This window comes from Neomonachus schauinslandi, chromosome 6 (genome assembly GCF_002201575.2).
Source record: "Neomonachus schauinslandi chromosome 6, ASM220157v2, whole genome shotgun sequence".
Classification (NCBI taxonomy): Eukaryota; Metazoa; Chordata; class Mammalia; order Carnivora; family Phocidae; genus Neomonachus; species Neomonachus schauinslandi.
Window position 1 is genome coordinate 81293354 of NC_058408.1, and position 20362 is coordinate 81313715.

At 40.0% G+C, this 20362-nt stretch overlaps 1 protein-coding gene across 1 annotated transcript in view; it reads left to right on the forward strand.

Moving 5' to 3' along the window:
• The first annotated feature begins 3903 nt into the window (after positions 1–3903).
• Positions 3904–20362, forward strand: part of LYST (lysosomal trafficking regulator) — a 162873-nt gene continuing 146414 nt past the window's right edge. The window contains exon 1 of the mRNA XM_021696219.1: positions 3904–3924. The gene's annotated coding sequence lies outside the window, so the exon portion shown is untranslated. The remainder of the gene's footprint in view (positions 3925–20362) is intronic.

Genomic DNA, 20362 nt, shown 5'->3' on the forward strand with positions numbered 1-20362 from the left:
TAATTTTTTAAAAATATTTTATTTATCCACTTGAGAGTGAGAGAGAGAGAGAGCACAGAGGGAGAGCGAGAGGGAGAAGCGGACTCCCCGCTGAGCAGAGAGCCCAACGTTCGGCTCCATCCCAGGATCGTGACCTGAGCCGAAGGCAGACGCTCAACCAACTGAGCCACCCAGGCACCCCTATAATTTTTCAATATTGCAATTGCTCCATCTGTAGTCAAATGTGGAAATCTAGATCATTTCGACCATGTTACTGTTACAAAAATGAAAGCCCTGCATCCTCTCTACCACTTCTTCAAAAATCCATTGCTGCTCCAGTACAGTGCAGTGGGCATTGAAGTTTCAAACCTCACCTAAAATTAAGATTAACTATTTGGGTATTTACTGGACTTGAAACCAACTTGTCTCAATTAAACTGTTCATTCCATAAATTTTGCTGAATGCTTGCTGTGTGCCAGGTACTGTCCTGGCACTTGGGACACATCATAAACAGAACAGAGGTGGCTGCCTTCGTGAAGTCTATATGCGGGAGATAATAAAATGAATGAATATAATGGATGTGTAAGTTGTGTAGTACGTTCTTATTAAAATCATTTTGGGGGGGTGTATTAGTCTGCTAGGGTTGCCTTAACAAAATACTGCAGACTGGGTGACTTAGAACAGATAGAGTCTCTCACAGTCTGGAAGCTGGAAGTCCGGGATCAAAGTGCCAGCAAGGCTGATGTCTGGTGAGATTTCTCTTCCTGGTTTGCAGATAGCTGATTTCTCGCTGCGTCCTCACGTGGCCTTTCCTCTGTGTGGGTGTGGGAAGCTCTGGTGTCCCTTCCCCTTCTTATAAGGATACCAGTCCTTATAAGCTCCATCCTTTATGACCTTATTTAACCTTAATTACCTCCTTAAAGGCTCTATTTCCCAACAGAGTCCCATTGTGGCTTTTGACTTCAACATATGCTTTTGGGGGGAGGGCGGGAACAATTCCATCCATAACATATGGCATTTGCGATATGAGGGACACTCAAGTGTGGGGCCCAGGGCAGTCTCCTCTTATCAAGGTTAAGGACAATGTTGAGATAGACTTCACAGAGAAGGTGAAATCTGAGCAAAGATAGAAGAGGTAAGAGAGGTCTACATGTGGCTATCTGGAGAAAAGGCGTTTCAGATTGAGGGAACAGCTAGTGCAGAGGCCTGAAGGCAGGATGTTTGGTGTCTGGGATGTTTGGTAAACAGTAGGTCTGCAGGGTTGGGAGAGTAGGAAGAGATGAGGTTGTGGGGATCTGGCTGGTGTAGAGTTCTGTAGGTCCTTCTAAGGAATTTGGTGTTTACCTGGGTTAAATAGAAGAACCATTGCAGGGTTTTTGTTTTTGTTTTAAGATTATTTATTTATTGGAGAGAGAGAGAGAGCACAAGGGGAGTGAGGGGCAGAGGGAGAAGCAGACTCCCCGCTGAGCAGGGATCCCAATGCAGGGCTTGATCCAGGAACCTGGGATCATGACCTGAGCCAAAGGCAGACACTTAACTCACTGAGCCACCTAGGCGCCCCCACTGCAGGGTTTTGAGTGGAGGTGTGACATGGTCTGATTTATATATCCATGTAGTCATGAAATCATTATTTTAAGGCATTTTGGTGAGTACATAATGAGGAATGCACATTTACATTTGACCGTTTGAACTGCCTAGGTCCACTTATACACAGATTTTTTTTCAATAAGTACAATACACTAGTATAAATGTATTTTCCTTATAGTTTTTGCCCTAACATTTTCTTTTCTCTAGCTTACTTTGAGAATGCAGTACACAAAATACATGTAAGGCTTTCAGTCAACAGTAGCCTATTAATAGTTGAGTTTTGGGGAAGTCAGAAGTTCTTTGCACAGGGGTCACCACCCCTAACCCTTGTGTTGTTCAAGAGTCAACTGTACATTAACTGCATCTTTTAAAACCTTGATTTTAGAATCTAATTTTAGAGTCAAATTATCTGGAGAACTTCCCACTTACAAAGTTTTCCAAAGGGTGATACATACATAAGTAAGGCTTCCTTCTATATACCTATTACTTTTTCTTTTTTCTTTCTTCTATTGAATGTATGTGGTTACACATTTCTTGTGTTCATTTGAAATCCTTTAAGTTTTATCTAATTATGTATACTAAATATCCACGTTCTAAGATACGTTTGAACAAAGTTTATACTGTGGTAGCTTGGTTATACAGATATACAGAGAAAAGAATAGTCAGAAATGACATTACTTTGTGCCTTTTATAAATAAATAATACTTTGAGGGCTGATTGTGTACCGTTGTAATACAAAGTCTGTTTCATTCTGTTAGGCTTTAACAAAATCATGATCATTGATTATCTTGCAATCAAGAAACAGAAACTGGATCGTTACTTATCATTTCTATGACTTCTTTGTCCATAAAAAAAAAAAGATGTTTTTAAGATAGTGGGTAAAAGTTGATGTGAAAATAAGAGTAGGTTCACTGTTAGGTAAAACTGTGAAACAGGTCAAGTTTGGCTTCCTCTTCCTCTTTTAGTTCAGGGAAATTCACCAAAGTATCTCCAGCATCTAGCAGGGTACCTAGCACATAGTAGGTGCTCATTATATATTTGTTAAATGAGTAGTGATTTCCCTAACACATCTCTTTCACTAATTTGTTAGTGACTTTGGTTGTCGCGCATCCTTGGAGTATTTGCATTCTGACAGATTGCCAGAGGAAGTGGGCAACCTCTGCCCAAAGTTATGAACTGCTAATGGTTGAACTTCAAGCGTCAGTGGGGAGTATTTTAAAGTGCAGAATTTTCCCCAAGAGTTGCTTCAAATTACATCACTGGGTCAACTTTGCTTGTCATTGGGTCAGATGAGAGTTGCATTTGGTATACAGCCTTAAGACATAACATCCTGAATTATTTCTATTTCTTAAAGATTCCTGTGCAAAAAATACAGGAGTTGTTGATTCTAACGCAATTCCTGCCAATTTGTAGACCATTTGCTTATAGTTTGTATTATTATATTATTAGGTAGGACTTGAACCCCGTTCAAGATCTTCCCCGGTATCTCTGACATGCCACACATGGACTGTCACAGAGGGTGAGCAGGGGTGTCCTCTAAAATGCCAAACAGCTGCCGGCAGCAGCCTATCAGCCATGTGCTGGGCCAGGCACTCAGTGATGCAGCCAAAACATCCTTGTATTAAACCTACGGCTCGCACCTGCTGGAGGCATTGCTATTGTAAGGTACATAATGTTGACAGTGCGCACTGTATACAAATGTGTTTGAAGAGAGCTAAATTGAAAAATACACATTTGCGCTGAATTACATCTACAGTGGCTTCGTTTCTGAAAGAAGCGTACCATTACCTTTGCAAAATGGCTTTTTCCAGGCCCCAGAGGAAGGCTGGCTAGGCTTCCTCGTGGGTCACCGTTCCTCCCTCTCCCAACCCCTTCCCATATTTCTTGTACCCCCATCCTCTGGACCACACAAGGAGTAAAGGACGAGTGTCTATGCTGAATAGAGGAAGCTGACGCTGCGCAAGCGCTTGATGCTTTTCAAACGATGGTCGCTCCCCCCTGATCGGCATAGCCAGCCACGCATGGAACAGACAGGGCGAGGACCCGAGGCAAGCCTCCCCCTCACTGGGAGAAACCCCGAGGCCCCCCGCCCTGAGGCTCGGCCCACCCCCCCTCACTTCCCCATTGGCTCGGCAGTTCCACGCGTCACGCCTGCGACGTCGACGCTGCCCTACCAGCGAGGGGCGGGGCTCGGGACGCGCGAGGCGGGGCAAGCGCGCACGCGCAGGCGAAAGGGTCTGGGTCCCTACGAGGGAAGGGAGGGGGTGGTGTCACCGGTTTCCTGGGTTACCTGAGGGGGCGGGGGTGGGGAGTTCGCGGCGGCAGCAGCGACAGCGACGACGACTGGGGATTCTCCCGGTGAGTGGAAGCGCGCGACGGCAGCCACACAGCAGGTAAAGGCGGCCGCTGGGCGCCGATGAGGCCGGCCGAGGGCTTGGGGTCCCGGACACCATCCGTGGCCTGGAGGGAAGGAGGTTTGGGGGTGGCGGCGGTCAGCCCGGGCCGGGGATAGCGGCCACCCGGCTGAGGGCACGGGGGACTCGGCCCCAAGCCCGTCCTCGGGCGTCCTCCCCGGCTCCGGGTCTCCGAGATGTCTCCCCACGGCGCCCGGGCAGCCTTTGACAGCCGCTGAGCGGCGGGCGGGAGCTCCTCCCTGCCCCTCTGGACCCTCGCGGCGGCCACCCGCCACCAACTTTATTTCCCGGCGCGCGGGAGGGGCGGGGGGAGCGGAGGTCGAGTAGGCTGGCGGCGATTTGCTGCTAGCGTGGTTGTATTTATTGTCCTGTGCGGTGGCACTACCTCCACCCCGACCGGGCCCAGACTGGCAGGGCGACGACGGGAGTTGACAGTTTCCGCGCCACCACCCTTGCAGTCGCTCCTTGTGCTCCTGTCCCGCGGTGCTCACCCATCTGTCATCTCCCCCGTGTGCCTTGGTCTGTTGCTTTTCTCATGCCTGTGACACCCTCTGCCGGGGCGAGAGACTCTCCAGAGGATCCTCTGAGACATCTGCCGTCTGTCCCGGGGCATCACTAGAGCCTTGGCTGAGATGCCCCTTCGCCTCTGGTAGGAATAAACTGAGAAATAACCCAGGGAGAGCCCCGGACCCCACGGTGTGGAGGTCAACGGGTTGTTTAGTAGTGGAGAGGCTAGGGTCAGAGGCTTTAAGAACCGCTCCTTAGCCTTAATTCTTATCGGGCTAAACAAAACAAAACATTCCCTATATGCTCAACAGACCATACACACCCAGTGACAGCACTTGGTAGTTGATGAGGTTTGTTTTAAGCAGATAGAAAATTTTAAGGGAGTTGGGTCTTGTGTTGAATACGGACAAACGTTTCCTTGAACATTGAATGGAACTCTCATTTTTCCTAGGGTTTGTTTAACAGATTGATAGGACAAACTGAATTGGGCTTTTCTTTCTGATGATTCTTGGCTGGTCTGCTGCTACTTTAAACTTCCACACCCAGAAACCTTATGCTAATAAAGATGTTGACTCTGAGCTTTCATTTTATAGATGTAGTTATTAATGTGGGGTATCTGTTTTAAAGAGCTTTACAAGTAGTCAGCAACTTTTTTTTCTAATAGCTCTTTGCTCTCATCCATATTGTTACTGCCTAAAGATTGGGGAATTTGGAGAAGAGGAGGAACGAGGAGAAAATAAGTTGTTATATAATTTAACTTACATGAAAGCAGTTTGTGAACTATAAAATGATATATACATTTAGTAAGTACTTACTGAGCATGTATTGTGTGCCAGTATTCTGAACAGATATTTATCCCCTCCTTCATGGAGCTTACATTCTATTCTAGTGGGGGATCTCAGATAATAAAATATGTGCTATGTCATTTAGTGTTAAGGACTATAGAGGAAAAAGCAGGAAAGAGGGAGGGTGAGGGGAGAGGGTTGCAATTTGAACTACAGGTAGCCAGGGAAGACTTCCTGGAGAGCATGGCATTTGAGCCCAAGACCAGAAGGAAGTGAGAAGGTACTCCATACCCCTCTCTAGGGGAAGAGTGTTGAAGCAGAGGGAAAGGCCCTTACAAAAGCTTTGAGGCAGGAGTGTACTGGGCATGTTTGAGGGCAGCTCAAAGGCTGATTTGGCTGTGGTGGAGTGAGCAAAGTAAGAGTAGTAGAAATGAAGTCAGTTAAGGGAATGGGAAATCAGGTTGGGTGAGGCCTTGTAGGCCTTTGTACGGACTTGGTCTAACACTCTGAGTGAGAAGGGGAGTCATCCCTTTGAATAGAGAAGAGATATAATCAGACTTTTAAAAGGGTCACCCTGGTGGCTGGAGCAGAGAGTAGACTGGAGAATAGACTGTTTGGGCCAGGGGGAGGGATTGGGCAGGATTGGAAGCAGGGATATCAGCTCAGGGACCCTTGCCATAATTCGGGCCAGAGATGATTATAATATGGACCAGAGTGGACCTGGTGGAGTGGTTGATTTCCAGATGAATTGAGGGTAGACTCAACAGGAGACTTACAGACACCAAAATTTTTGTCCTAAGCAAGTATAAAGATGAAGTTGACACATACTGAGATGAGGTTTATGAGGGGTTGGTTAGAAGACAGTAAAATGAAATGTCCAAGTAGAGATTATTAGCAGTAGATTGCAGTGACTTTGTACTGAAGATGTTACATTATCTTGACTGTAACAGGGGCTTAATATTTTCACCCATAAACTGCCAACTTTTTTTCATACTCATTTTCTTTTTAGTTCTTTTGGACCAACTTAGACATTCATTTCACTAAGGGCAGTTCTGTTTTTATTTGCTTGCTCTCAGAGCATCTGTTCGTTAGTTTCAGTTGTAGAGAAAGCCATATAATCCATAATTTTAGAGTACCTTTGTAGTTTGTTCCTCTATTTAACTTGAACACCTCAAATGATTAATCTTTTCCCAAATTATGTTTAGATGGCTGGCTTAAGTTCAATAATTTTTTTTAAGCCTCGGAAATCTTATTATCAAACATGGCTTCACTTGGCCATTTGTGAAATTACAATGGAAATGACCTGTATTTTTAATACTTTATTAATGAGTCAGTAATATACAGGGATTATCCTAATTCTTTAGTTTCATTAAAGATGGCTTGAAATAAATGGGCCATCACATGTTAAATGGAGATCTTTTCATCAAATTATGCAGTATTTGGAACAATAGAATTTGGCCTGTAAAACTTGTATCAAAAATATATCAGGCTCCTAGAATTTAAGGTCTATCCCTTACACTAAGAACCCAGGTTATAAACTAATGTTTTTACATGGATTTTCAACCTAAATATATTATGAAAGTATATTAAGAAACTGTCAGATTAATAACTAGTTATAAACTGATCTTGGAGTCAGTGGGAACACCATATTCTCTTGGATCCTACTTTCTTTTGCTGTTGCTTCTCAACAGTATTTGTCCTTGTTTCTCTTAATTCTCCTGGCCTTGATTTATAGTAATTGAAAGAGACCTGATACATTTAGAAACTTCGAATGCTTTTCAGGTCTAAGAGTTGGGGCGGGGGGAAGAAAAATCTTATTTAATAATATGAAAAAGTAATGCTTAAAGTGTGATCCTCTTAATTAATCAAGAAAGGAATTAAACAGTTTTCCAAAAGGCTAGTCATTGTTCCATCCAAATGTGATTCCTTGAAATTGAAACTCAAAATGCATGAGCAAATAAGAGAACTTCTAGCCACTTTAAATGGGTGGAAGAAATAGATGATTGATAAGGGAGAGTACTGCACATACTTAGAAATGTTTATACAACTGTAACCACTCATCTTTACAAGATAAAGAGGATAGAAGATTTTTGCCAGAAACCTGAAGAATCACATATTTTAAATTTAAAAATGGAGTGGGGGAGGGGTGTAGTGAAGCCTAGAAACTATACATTGAACATCTTGACACTAAGTGACTCCTAGAAAAATTATAGACCAGATTGCCAAGCAGATGCTTTGTAATTTGTGATTAGAAAACAAGGCACTGATTATTAAGACCCAGAATTGTTTTTTTTTTAAGAACAAGTCATATTAACCCCTTACTCACTTTGCCAAAGGTGTGATAATATTAAATAATCTTTTTAACCACCTCACACCTTACAGAGTGCATTGCCATTTATTATTTTATTTACCCTTCACAACATCCCTTTGAAGTAGTGTCAGAGGAGAGGCCTCAATGGTGGGAGCCCTGGGAAGACACAAAGGGGACAGATGTGGGAGATTTTAGAAAGGACTTGCTTAGATATGGGATTTAAAAAAACAGAAGAATCAAAGTGGGCTTTAAGGATTCTACATTGTCTGGGTGAATGGTGATTCTGGGAATTGATCTTAAATTTGAGAATATAGGTGGAAGAACAGATTTGGAGATGTGAAATTCATCAATTCACATCAGTTTGGTGAAAATAGTTATTTTCTTTGTCGGAACCAAGTCACATGTAATTAAAATTTTCAAAATATATAGGTCAGTCTGGAACTCAGAAGTCTAAACCAAATAGTCTTCATGCATTCAGTAAACACATCCTTTCAAATACTTTTGGTAAGGAAGAGAGGACAGTGGGTGGAAGCTTGAGTGAGGAGATGTGATTGGGGAAGGTTTTTCCTTAAAGATGAAAGAGTCAAGGAACTTTAGTGGACTGATGGGAAGGGTCATTGAAGAGGAAAGAAAATTGAAGTCACAAAAATTGAAGTCTCAAGAGAAAGAAGATAATCAGACATAACCTCAGAGGAAATGGAAGGGTTGGGAACAAGAGGACAGGTGAAAGGGTTACCCTGAAGAAGAGCAGTGATGCATCTTCCTATTTAAAAAAAGAAAAGGAAATAGAGAGGAGGTACCAATATAATATAGGTACATGTCCAGGATGGCATCTCTTGTCTCCGTGGAGCCAGGTATCTGCTGAAATTGAGGCGGAGGAGCATGGGTTGGGGTATGTTTCATGGGAAGAGTTACTGTTGTGATTGGGAAAGGGGCTTGACCTGGGACCACTGACCTAATTGCTTAATAGTGATAAACACCCTTGAAATCACAAATGAGGAAAGCAGCCAATCAGAATGGTTAAGCAGTTTTCTTCAGTAGCTCTACATAACAGTGCAAAAAGCATATAGTAGACTGAATCTGGATGGGGATTGGAAAGGAGGGTATGATGTAGAACTTGGGTTGGGGGATGGTATAAAGTCAAGGAACCGAGGGTGATAATGAGGTTGCTAATTGAAGGGCTGAACCAGAGGTATCCTGCTTGATTAAGGAAGACAGCCAAGCCAAGATGGGGCTGATAAATGTGCAGAACAAAGAGGGTGAAGAATCTCAGTGAGTAAGCTGTAGGATTAATGGAAGTAAAGGAGTACTAGGGATGGAAAGAAAGGCACATGATGTGAGGTCCTAACTTTAAGATTCTGGAGTTGGAACAGTTGCAGGTGATGATAAGGGCCAAAGTATGACCAACGATAGTAGGTAGCCAAGGTTAATAGTGTTAATTACAGCAATTGTAATATTAATAAAAGCTACCATTTATTGAGTACTGTATTCTAGTCACTACACTAAATACTTTCCAAAACCATACTTATTTTTCATAACCACCTACTAAACCATGCTCATCCTCCACAAAGTAGGGGTCATTGAAGAAGAGGAAATCAAAGAACTCTGAATCCAAGTATGTTGGGATTATTTGTTCTTATAGATAATGCAGCCCTCAGAATAACAGATCTTATATGGAGAGGAAGACAGGAGTTGTATGACAAAGTTCTCAGTAGATGGAGATGAAAGACTCAAAGTCAGTAGTTGACAACTATAAATATAGCTATAAGGTAATATAGTATAAATATAGTATAATGCCTTAAAAGTGGATAAGATGGTATAATAATGATGCATAAGTCCCCTTGGGAACCAGGTGATAACCTGAGTAATGCTAACTTGTCTTCCTGGCCTGGGATCTGGGTGTATATAGTGATGTATTAAGAGGAGGAGATGAAATGATCCTCTTATGTAAAGGTAGAGGATATAGGGATGTTTCTTGGCAATGGAACTAGGGTTCCTAAAGCTAGGGAGTAAAGAATCCAGGGAGGAAGGAAGGCTCATCTAGTTGTGTGTAAAAAATCAGAAAGGATGGGTGGGCACATAATTTATTGACCAAACATTTATTTTGAAAATGAAAAGAATGTCATTAATGGTTACTCTGGGACAGCAGGCATAAACCAGGACTGTCGTAGGCAAATCAAGATGTTTAGTCATATCAGTGACAGGTAACTAGGGGAGCTATCACCTTGGAAAGGGGCTGTGGATATTGAGAATGAATGAATTGAGCCCTAAATTAGAGGGACATGAATGGAGCTTACTAGCCTAAGATTATCCTCTCTAGCCCTATAATACTGCCCTAAAATGTTCTGGGTACATTTTGTTCTATAAGAGTCTGGAGATTTGAAAGAAGTTCTGGATTCATCTCTATATGAAGATTTGGTATCCATTAACGTATAGGTCGTACTAGAAACCTTAGAAGTGGATGAGATCATCAAAAGAAAACACAAAGAGAAGTGAGGAGGAGGACAGAATCCAGAGGCTTGCCAACACGAAGGAGCTGACAAAGAAGGTTCCAACTAAGGAGACAGAAGGAGTGGTCAGCAGGGCCGAAGGAAAGCCAAAAGAGATTTGGTATCTCACAAATCCAGAAAGAAGAGAGATTCAAGAAATGAATGATTAGTAGTCTCCTATGCTTTATATTCCTCAGAGAGGTCAAATAAGATAAGGACTGGAATGTGTCCATTGGCAATTAGAAGGTTATTGTTGATCTTGGCCTGACTAGTTTTGGTAAAGTCAGGCTGCAGTGCACAGAGAGGTGAGGTGAGGTGAGGCGGGAAGACCACTTCAAGTAGAGACTACCCTTGAGTAATCTTGAAAGAGGGAGGTATTAACAGGATATGCATAGATATTTACTTTAGGCAATGAAGAAGCCAATGGAGATGAGGGGTTAACTAGGAGGGAGCTGGATTTCCAACCAATGCCTCCTGGTAAGGTCTAGTTAGTAATTTTGTTATAATGGAAAGAGTGAAAGTAAGAGGAAGATACATTTTAAATCAAGTAAGACAAACTTTAATAACACAACTTATCAGAAGCTAAAATAGGTAGAAAATGTTTATTGAAGAGAGAGAATTCCTAATTTGGTGAAATACTGAAAAGTGACATTTAGGTTGTGGGCTAACTCTAGGATTCCATTTTTTCCTCTACATTTTTTTTTGGGGGGGGGGGATATGTGCACATAAGCATAAGGTTTATTAGTTCAGGATTCCTGATCTTGTAACACTGATTTTTTTTTTATAATTTGTATTGATTAGTTTTTAGCAAGTAGTTTTGACCAAAGTTTCTTTCTCTGTATGCAACATTAACACATCTCAGGAACATTGCCAGCACATTTTAGAGCTTGAAAAGTAACAAGAGATAAATTCCATCTTCTCATTCTCTATATGGGGAATCAAAGATCTAGGGATGCTGGAGCATGGATTGAGGCAGAGCCTCAGTCTGACTCGTATTCCAGAATTGTATCTCCTACAACCTGCTAGATTTTTATTCCAGCTACTTTATTGTTGCTAAGGCATCTTCTCCTTTTTTTTTTTTTTAAAGATTTTATTTAATTATTTGAGAGAGAGTGAGAGAGAGAGCACGAGAGCATGGTGGGAGGCAGAGGGAGAAGCAGACTCCCCGTCAAGCAGGGAACCTGATGTGGGGCTCGATCCCGGGACCCTGGGATCATGACCCGAGCCAAAGGCAGACGCTCAACCGACTGAGCCACCCAGGCGCCCCTCTTCTCCTTGCATTCTTTGACTCTGACAGATGGTAGAAGACCAACTTTTTAAATAAGTAAAATAGAGGTCCTAACATATGGACTTCTTGTGATAGGTGAACAAAATGCTCTTGAGATCTTACTTGAAAATTGTAAAATGATATAAAGTTATTTTTACTATTAATGTAAATGAAGGGCTCGGAAAAGTTGAACTTCCTTTTAAGTTATCTCTTTTGCAAAGTCTCTTTTAAGAAGTCACTGCTCGGGCGCCTGGGTGGCTCAGTTGGTTAAGCGACTGCCTTCGGCTCAGGTCATGATCCTGGAGTCCCGGGATCGAGTCCCACATCGGGCTCCTTGCTCAGCGAGGAGTCTGCTTCTCCCTCGCACCCTCCCCCCTCATGCTCTCTCATTCTCTCTCTCTCAAATAAATAAATAAAATCTTAAAAAAAAAAAAAAAAAAGAAGTCACTGCTCTCTGATGCCTGAGTGGCTCAGTCAGTTAAGCGTTGGACTCTTGGTTTCTGCTCAGGTTGTAATCTCAGGGGCATGGGATCCACCCCCCAGCCCCCCGCCATGGGGCTCCTTGCTGGCTTATGCACTCTGTCTCTCTCAAATGGGTAAATAAATCTTTCAAAAAACATTTTAAAAAAATTAAAAATTAAAAATAAAAAAAAAAGAAGTATCTTCTCTCTTAAGAAGCTGAAAAGAATAATAGGCTTCCAGACCAGAGAAATGTGGTTTCTAGGAATAGCTTATCAAACTTACTGGCTATCATTCTTGACTATTTCTGGATATTTCAACTGTCTAAAATCATAACAGTAATATTTTTGTTATATGGTACTTGTGAATATTAAGTTATTTATAATTATATTTGATATAATTACATAATTTATATACATTATATATTGTATGTCATATATATTTGGGATAATGCTTAAAACCTAGTATACATTTGATAAATACCGAGAACTATTTTCTTTCCTCTTCTTTTTGGATTTTTGTTTCTTTGACATGTTATTTCTTATTTATTTATTATTCAAATATAATTAACATAGTGCTATAATAGTTTCAGGTGTAGGATATAATGATTCAGCAATTCTGTATGTTACTCAGTGCTCATCACGGTAAGGGTACTCTTAAGCCTCTTTATCTATATTTCCCATCCCCCCACCTACCTCCACTCTGGCAACCATCAGTTTGTTCTTTGTATTTAAGTCTGGGGTTTAAAAAAAAAAAAGAGTCTGGGTTTTTGTTTATTTCTCTTTTTCTCTTTGTTCATTTATTTTGTTTCTTAAATTCCACATATAAGTGAAATCATAACATATTTGTCTTTCTCTGACTGACTTATTTCACTTAGAATTATACTCTCTAGCTCCATCCTTGTCATTGCAAATGGCAAGGTTGCATTCTTTTTTATGACTGAGTAATATTCCATTGTCTATATGTACCATATCTTCTTTATCCATTCATCTATTGATGGACACTTTGTCTGCTTCCATAATTTGGCTATTGTAAATAATGCTGATATAAACAAAGGGGTACATGAATCCCTTTAAATTAGTGTTAGGCGGTGCTTGGGTGGCTCAGATGGTTAAGCGTCTGCCTTCGGCTCAGGTCATGATCCCAGGGTCATGGGATCGAGCCCTGCATTGGGCTCCCTGCTTGGCAGGGAGCCTGCTTCTCCCTCTCCCTCTACTGTTCTCCCTGCTTGTGCTTTCTCGCTTTCTCTCTCTCAAATAAATAAATAAAATCTTTAAAAAAAAATAAATAAATTAGTGTTAGGCAAAGCAATCTTGAGAAAGAAGAACAAAGCTAGAGGTATCACAATCTCAGATTTCAATATATACTACAGTGCTGTAGTAATCAAAACAATATGGTACTGGTACAAAAATAGAAACATACATCAATAGAACAGAATAGAGAGCCCAGAAATAAACCCATGCTTTTATGGTCATTTAGTTTACAACAAAGGAGGCAAGAATATACAATGGGAAAAAGTCTGTACCAGACCACTTTCTTATACCATACACAGAAATAAACTCAAAATGGATTGAAGACCTAAACGTGAGACCTGAATCCATAAAAATCCTGGAAGAGAGCTCAGACAGTAATGTCTTTGATACCAGCAATAGAAACATTTTTCTAGATATATCTCCTAAGGCAAGAAAAAACAAAAGCAAAATTAAACTATTTTGATTACACCAAAATAAAAAGCTTCTGCACAGTGAGGGAAACCATCAACAAAACAAAAAGGCAACCTGCTGAATGGCAGAAGATATCTGCAAATGATATATCTGATAAGGGGCTAATATCCAAGATATATAAAGAACTTATATAAGCCAATACCAAAAAAACAAATAATCTGATTAATAAATGGCCAAAGGACCTGAATACACATTTTTTCCAAAGAAGACATACAAATGGACAACAGACACAGGAAAAGATGCTCAACATTGTTAATCATCAGAAAAATACAAATCAGAACCACAATAAGATCTCACCTTACACTTGGCAGAATGGCTAGAATCAAAAAGGCAAGAAATAACAAGTTGAGGATGTGGAGAGAAAGGAACCCTGGTGTGTGTGTGTGTGTGTGTGTGTGTGTGTAATAGACTATTACTCAACCATAAAAGAGAATGAAATCTTGCCATTTGCAGTGACATGGTTGGAACCAGAGAGTATAATGCTAAGTGAGTAAGTCAGAGAAAGACAAATACCATATGATTTTACTCATATGTGGAATTTAAGAAACAAAACAATCGAGCAAAGGGAAAAAAAGAGAAAGAGACAAACCAAGAAACAAACTCTTAACTATAGAGAACAAACTGATGGTCACCAGAGGGGAGGTGGGCAGGAGGTTGGGTGAAATAGGTGATGGGGATTAAGGAGTGTCCTCATCATAATGAGCCCAGCGTGATGTACAGAAGTGTTGGATCACTATATTATACACCTGAAACTAATATAACACTGAAAGTTAATTGTACTGGAATTAAAAATTTAAAAAACACTAAAAAAAAAAAGACTTCTTTGGCTATTTTGGTTCTTTTGTAGTTTATATAAATTTTAGTATTATTTGTTCTGGTTTTGTAAAAAATGTTGGTTATTTTTTCTCCACTTTTAAGCCTGTTTTTTTGGCATGGTTTAACCATGTCCCACCCCCAAGATTGTTGTTGGGATGGATTTGCTATTTTTTTTTAGGAACTTGTTCTTGTGCTTAACTGTTTCAAAGTTAACTGTGTCTTTGTTTATTGGAAATATATTTTGGTTAAGTATATTTAAATTTTTTGTTGTAGCATTTGGTTTTTGGCTGAATGTGTTTTTAGTAATTTATTTAGCAGCAGTGAAACCAATTCTATATGCTCGTTTAAGTATTATGAACTTTTAAAGAGCAGTAAGAGTATATTAATTTTTTCCTTTCTCTTCCATCTTTAAGATTGCTCTGATCAAAATGTGATTTGCTACAATAGAATTCTTATTAGTTCTGTAGTTCACTTACCTGAGTTCCTTAGATGGAAGAATAATAATCATAATTGCATACATATTATTTCAACAGTGTAATTATTATACGGAGTTTGGATGAGTGTGAAATTAAAACAATGCTAAGAATGATTTCCTCTTTTATTATATTAATGTGGCTTATTTGAAAGGGCAACAAAACATTTATTAGTTCATAAAATGCATTCATTGTTACTGCTTGTGGGTATTGATTCATTGAAGTGCACAGTTCAGTGTATCCCGGCCAATGGCAAAAGGAGGTTTTACTGGTGTAACTTGTAGAACAGCTGCTTATACCTATTAGCTTGCTTTTATGCTACTTTTTAATATTTGCTTGTCTAGACTTTATTAGATCTTTAGTGCATTATAACTTAGAGTTTATTAAAGATTCAAATCCTTTACTGTTTTCTGGGTTTTCTCTTTAATAATGCTTCCAAAGATGGTAATGCTGGTAACTTTCTTGAGGTTTTTTCTGTTAGCCTTATTTAAATATTTTGGAGAATATTTCTGAAGTTATATATTCCATACAGCTGTAACATATTTATTTTCTCTAACGCTTTATTTCTAAAAAATGGAATCCCAGTAAGGTAGTTTTGACAAAACTTGATTATTCACAATTTAAGGAAACATTTAGAATGTATAATTTTTTAAAAATATTTTGTTTATTTATTTATTAGAGAGAGAGAGTGGGGGAAGGGGCAGAGGGAGAGGGAGAGAATCTCAAGCAGACTCTGCGCTGAGTGGAGCCCCGCAGGGCTCTGTCTCAGGATCCTAAGATCATGACCTGAGCTGAAACCAAGAGTTGGACACCTAACCAACTGAGCCACCCAGAGGCCCCTAGAATGTGTATTTTAATCCTAAATGAACTTTGATGTTTACTGTTACTATATTACTATTTTCTGAATGCTGTACTATCATGAAAGTTCACAGCCTAAAAGATATTTAGAGATCATCTAGTTTTGTTTTAATATGTGTAAGAAGAATGGGGATCAGAAAGGTTAAGCATTTTGCCTGAGATCCTAGAGAGTGTTTGAGGCAAAACAGAAAACCAAAAGTGTCTTGACTTTTAGTGTAGTATTCTTTCTACTATGCCACCAGCCTCTTGAACATTTTAATACATTTTAAGAAAGTAATCTCATAACCAAAAGATGCCTTATACACTATGCAAGGTGATAGTGTTTGGTTTCTAGTATGTAATTCATTTATAACTTTAACCCTTTGTCTTTGTACGTGTCTACGTTTATACCATGGTGGTAGAAACTAAATTGTGATGATACTCAATGAGGCAGAAAAAAATATCAAGTGTAGGTTGAATCTGAAAGGCATTTGCTTAATATATATTCCTTTTTTATTTCTGTTCTCTATCACTCTCACTCCCTATGCCCTTCTCTCCTACTATCTGCCTTCATGGATGATTAGAGAGCAGTAGATTAAGCAGCTGGATCTGAATTTGATCTCACTGTTAATCTTTCTTGGTGTGATATGTTTTATAGCAGTAAATGCATTTGTCTGTACTTGACTGTCTCAACTAAATAGTTTTTAGAATGAAGCTAATTTTCACTGTGTCTATAAGAATTATGAGGGAATAAGAGGAAACTATTGCTATATACACTTATGTGGTGTAGTCAAAGCTTATACATATCTGTGTTCAGTTTTTCTGAAACTTATTTTACAGAATCGTTTACCTTATACAAAATATATGTTAGAAACTACTGATCATTGTGATGTTGCTATGGAAATCATTTTTATTTTCATTTCACATTTAGGATAAGATGCCAAGCTGTGTTTATAGTGTCTCTTTAAGAGGTATGGAAAACGATTATTTCTAGAATTGATTTTAAAGAACTCTTAAACTGTTTACTCTGCATTATAATCTTTAACATAGGAAGGATAAACATCCAAGATTTTATTGCTGAAATTTTTTGTTTTTAATCTAAAAAAATTTTGGTGAAGTTTTTACATGTTTCTGTAGTGCTTTCCTTAGTACCTTAAATGCTTGCTAAGGAATGGAAAACAGCTTTTGTAAATATGGCTATTTATTTCTCAGAGCTTTAGCTGCGGGAAGATTTCCTAAAGGAATTTGAATATTAAAATGTTTTCTATCGAAGTTAGTATTAAGTGAATTGGTGTTTATTTGTTGAGTTCTTTTTTTTTTTTTTAAAGGTTTTATTTATTTGACAGAGAAAGACAGCCAGAGAGGGAACACAAGCAGGGGGAGTGGGAGAGGGAGAAGCAGGCTTCCCGTGGAGCAGGGAGGCTGATGCGGGGCTCAATCCCAGGACCCTGGGATCATGACCTGAGCCGAAGGCAGACGCTTAATGACTGAGCCACCCAGGCGCCCCTATTTGTTGAGTTCTTACTAGTTGTGGCATTGTGTTAGGCAAAAAGGATTTTTTTTTTTAAACAAATGAGACCTGCTTTCCCTTCTTAAGGGAAGTATAATCTAGTTTGGAAAGAAACAATACAATACTGTAACACAGTGCGGTGAGTCCTAAGAGGCATGTAGAAAGTAATTCACTGGGAATTAATAGGAATTTCTGTAGCAGCAGTAACATGACAAAAAACATTAGTGAATAGTGTTGAGAAAGTGAGTACCCTTAGGAGGAATTATGGGGTGGCAGAGTGTGTCCTGAGATGTAGCGAGAGATTAGGAAGGTTAGAGGGTGAGAGAAGTATAGAGCACTATAACAACAACAACAACAACAGCAACAACAACGAGTTGGAAACTTATTCCCTAGGCATTGGAGTGTCGCTTATTATTTTAAGAGAAGTGAATGACAGTGTTAGCAGTTGTAGAATTTGCACTGGATGGAAAGTAGACCGGGCAGAGTGACCAGTTAAGAGGTTGGCAGCATTGCAAGTGAGAGAGGGGATGAGGGCCTGATGATGCTCAGGCCTCAGGTTAGAGGGGGAGAACCAGATTCGAGGTAATGATCGTAATCGCTAATAAGTATTGATCTTCCTACAGTCTGCTGGGCACTGTGCAATGCATTTTATGTGCATTATCTCATGTAATTTAAATATCCACAACAACTTGGTGTGTTCTTAGATAAGACTGAGGCTTAGAGAGAGGAAGCCAAGAAGCTAAGGTCATAGAGTTAGCAAGTGGCGCTGTCAAGCCAAAGAACTGACTGGGCCCCAGATGAAGTGCTATTCTGGTTTCTCCCTGAGTAACTGGGTAGAGGCCATCAACTGAAATAGGAGTGAGGAAGGAAGAGCTGGTTTGTTGGAGGGAGGAGGTTAATGATTGCCTGGGAGAATAGAAATTTGTATGCAGAATACAGACAGATTGCCTGAGTCTGAATCTTGCCTCTGACACTTAGTAGCTCTGTGACCTGAAGCAGTTGCTTAACCTCATTGTGCTTCAGCTTCTAACATGTGACAAGTAGGGATATAATTATACTTATGAGCTTGTTATGAGGATTAAACCAACAGCTGTAGTGGAGTGCTTTTAGGAGTGCCTGATGGGTAGTAGTCATTTGTAGATGGCAGCTACATCATCATCATCGTTATCAGTATTCTGTAAAATCCAGAGATCTGTTTTGGGGATGTATGAGCTCTTCAGTCTAAAACTTCTAGCACATTCCTTCTAGCAGGGATGTAAAGCGGGGGGGTGGGAGGGGTGGAGAAATGATCTACCTGGATGAGCCTTCATAGTTTTGTTAATTGTCACCTCACTATAACCACAGGTGTCTCACTTTCCATTCTTTTGTGGTGCTCAGGATCAAACCCAGGTTCTTCGGAGACATCTGGTTGCCCAATTTGTTTGTTTTAGGGAAAGTGAACTGCTTGTTGAAGGGCTTAAGTTTGGTGTATTTTGGTGTGACTTCCTCTGAATTTATTTTAAAATTTGGCCTTGCTACACCATGCCTGGGCCAGCTTTGTCAAATGAGGAGCCATGATGACTTCTCTCTGGGCCAGTCACAGGTGTCCAGGCAAGCACAAGAGAGAGTGTTAACCAAGACGTCATGGGCTTAGAGAGGGGGAGGGGAGCAGGCGGTGTTGTTCGTCGACTCCCTGAAATATGGAAAAAAAATAGTATGTTCACTTTTCTGGGGCTACTGCTGTCTTAGATTTCTACCCTTTGCCCCTGAACCACAGCCCTTTTCATTTTATTGAGGTTTCTTTATCAGCCTACGCAATTCTACATAAATTGAAAATAGTTCATTCAGCACATTTTTGTACTTAGCTTAAAGGCATAATACAGAATAAAAGTAGGAACAGTACAACTGTCCAACCCCCCCCCCCCATTTACTGGTTAAGGATTATTTATAGCTACATTTTTTTAAGATTTAATTAATTAATTAATTTATTTATTTATTTGACACAGAGAGAGAGAGAGAGCACAAGCAAGGGGAGCAGGAAAGGAAGAAACAGGCTCCCCACCGAGCAGGGAGCCTGATGCAGGGGCTCCATCCCAGGACCCTGGGATCATGACCTGAGCCGAAGGCAGATGCTTAGCTGACTGAGCCACCCAGGCGCCCCTGTAGTCCTACATTTTTAATATGGAACATCTACATCAGAGCCAACTTCCACCCCTCTTATCTTGTAATTCCAGTTAGAACTGGAGGTGTTACTTCTTGTTAAAATGTAAATACCTCTTTCTAGGAGGAGCAGACTGTTTTGTTTCTCAGTTTTTGTTTCTTTCCCCAGTTCATTTACTTCCTGATATAAATGGAAACTATGGAAACACATGAAGAAAGATAGCATGAAGCTATAGAACACCTTGAGAAGTTTGGGGTGGCAGGATATTAGCCTGGAGGAGTGAAACAGTGTAGGACAGAGAGGCAGAATTACTGCCTAATTGCAGTTGCACTTAGTGCAGAAGCAAAAGTTTGTAGAGAGAGGTCTTTGAAGCTTGTTTCCAGGTGTACAGATTGCAATCTAGCAACATTTACAGATAGTATTTAGTGTTAAGGAAACTTCTTTGCCCATTGTCTAATTTTTAATTGACCTGACAGAAGAAGAAGGGCTGTGTCTTCTAAAGTTGGCTATTTTAGTTCTAGTTAATTAGCTCTAAAAATATCATGTAACTCCTAAGACGGTCATGGGACCCAACCATGGGACTTTGCACCTGTGGGCTTCAGTTTTTGTCATCTTTAGAATGTGGGGATGGAGAATATGATGTCTAAAGTTTCTGCCATTGTGAAAATGTGTGATTGTAACTTATTCACATTCATACCTTTATTTATGTCACTTATGAAATGGCATAAATAATGTTATCATTGTTTTCCCCAAAGGGTTTTTAATTTTTAGTGATGTCTTGCAAAGAATATATGAGATCTTTGTGAAAGTCATTAATCAGTCTATATTCAATATATATTGAACTTTGGAGAGATGGGATTTAGCATAATTAATCGTCCATAACAACCAACCTTTATTTTCAGGAATAATCACTTCCTGCTTCAAATCACTGCAGGTTCTGATTCAAAAGAATACATTGAATATTTATTATTCTGTGTAGTAGTGTGTTTGATCCTCTCAATAATCCTGCAGTTAATAGCATTCTCTTCCTTTTTGGTACATAATACATTTCTAAAAAAATATTC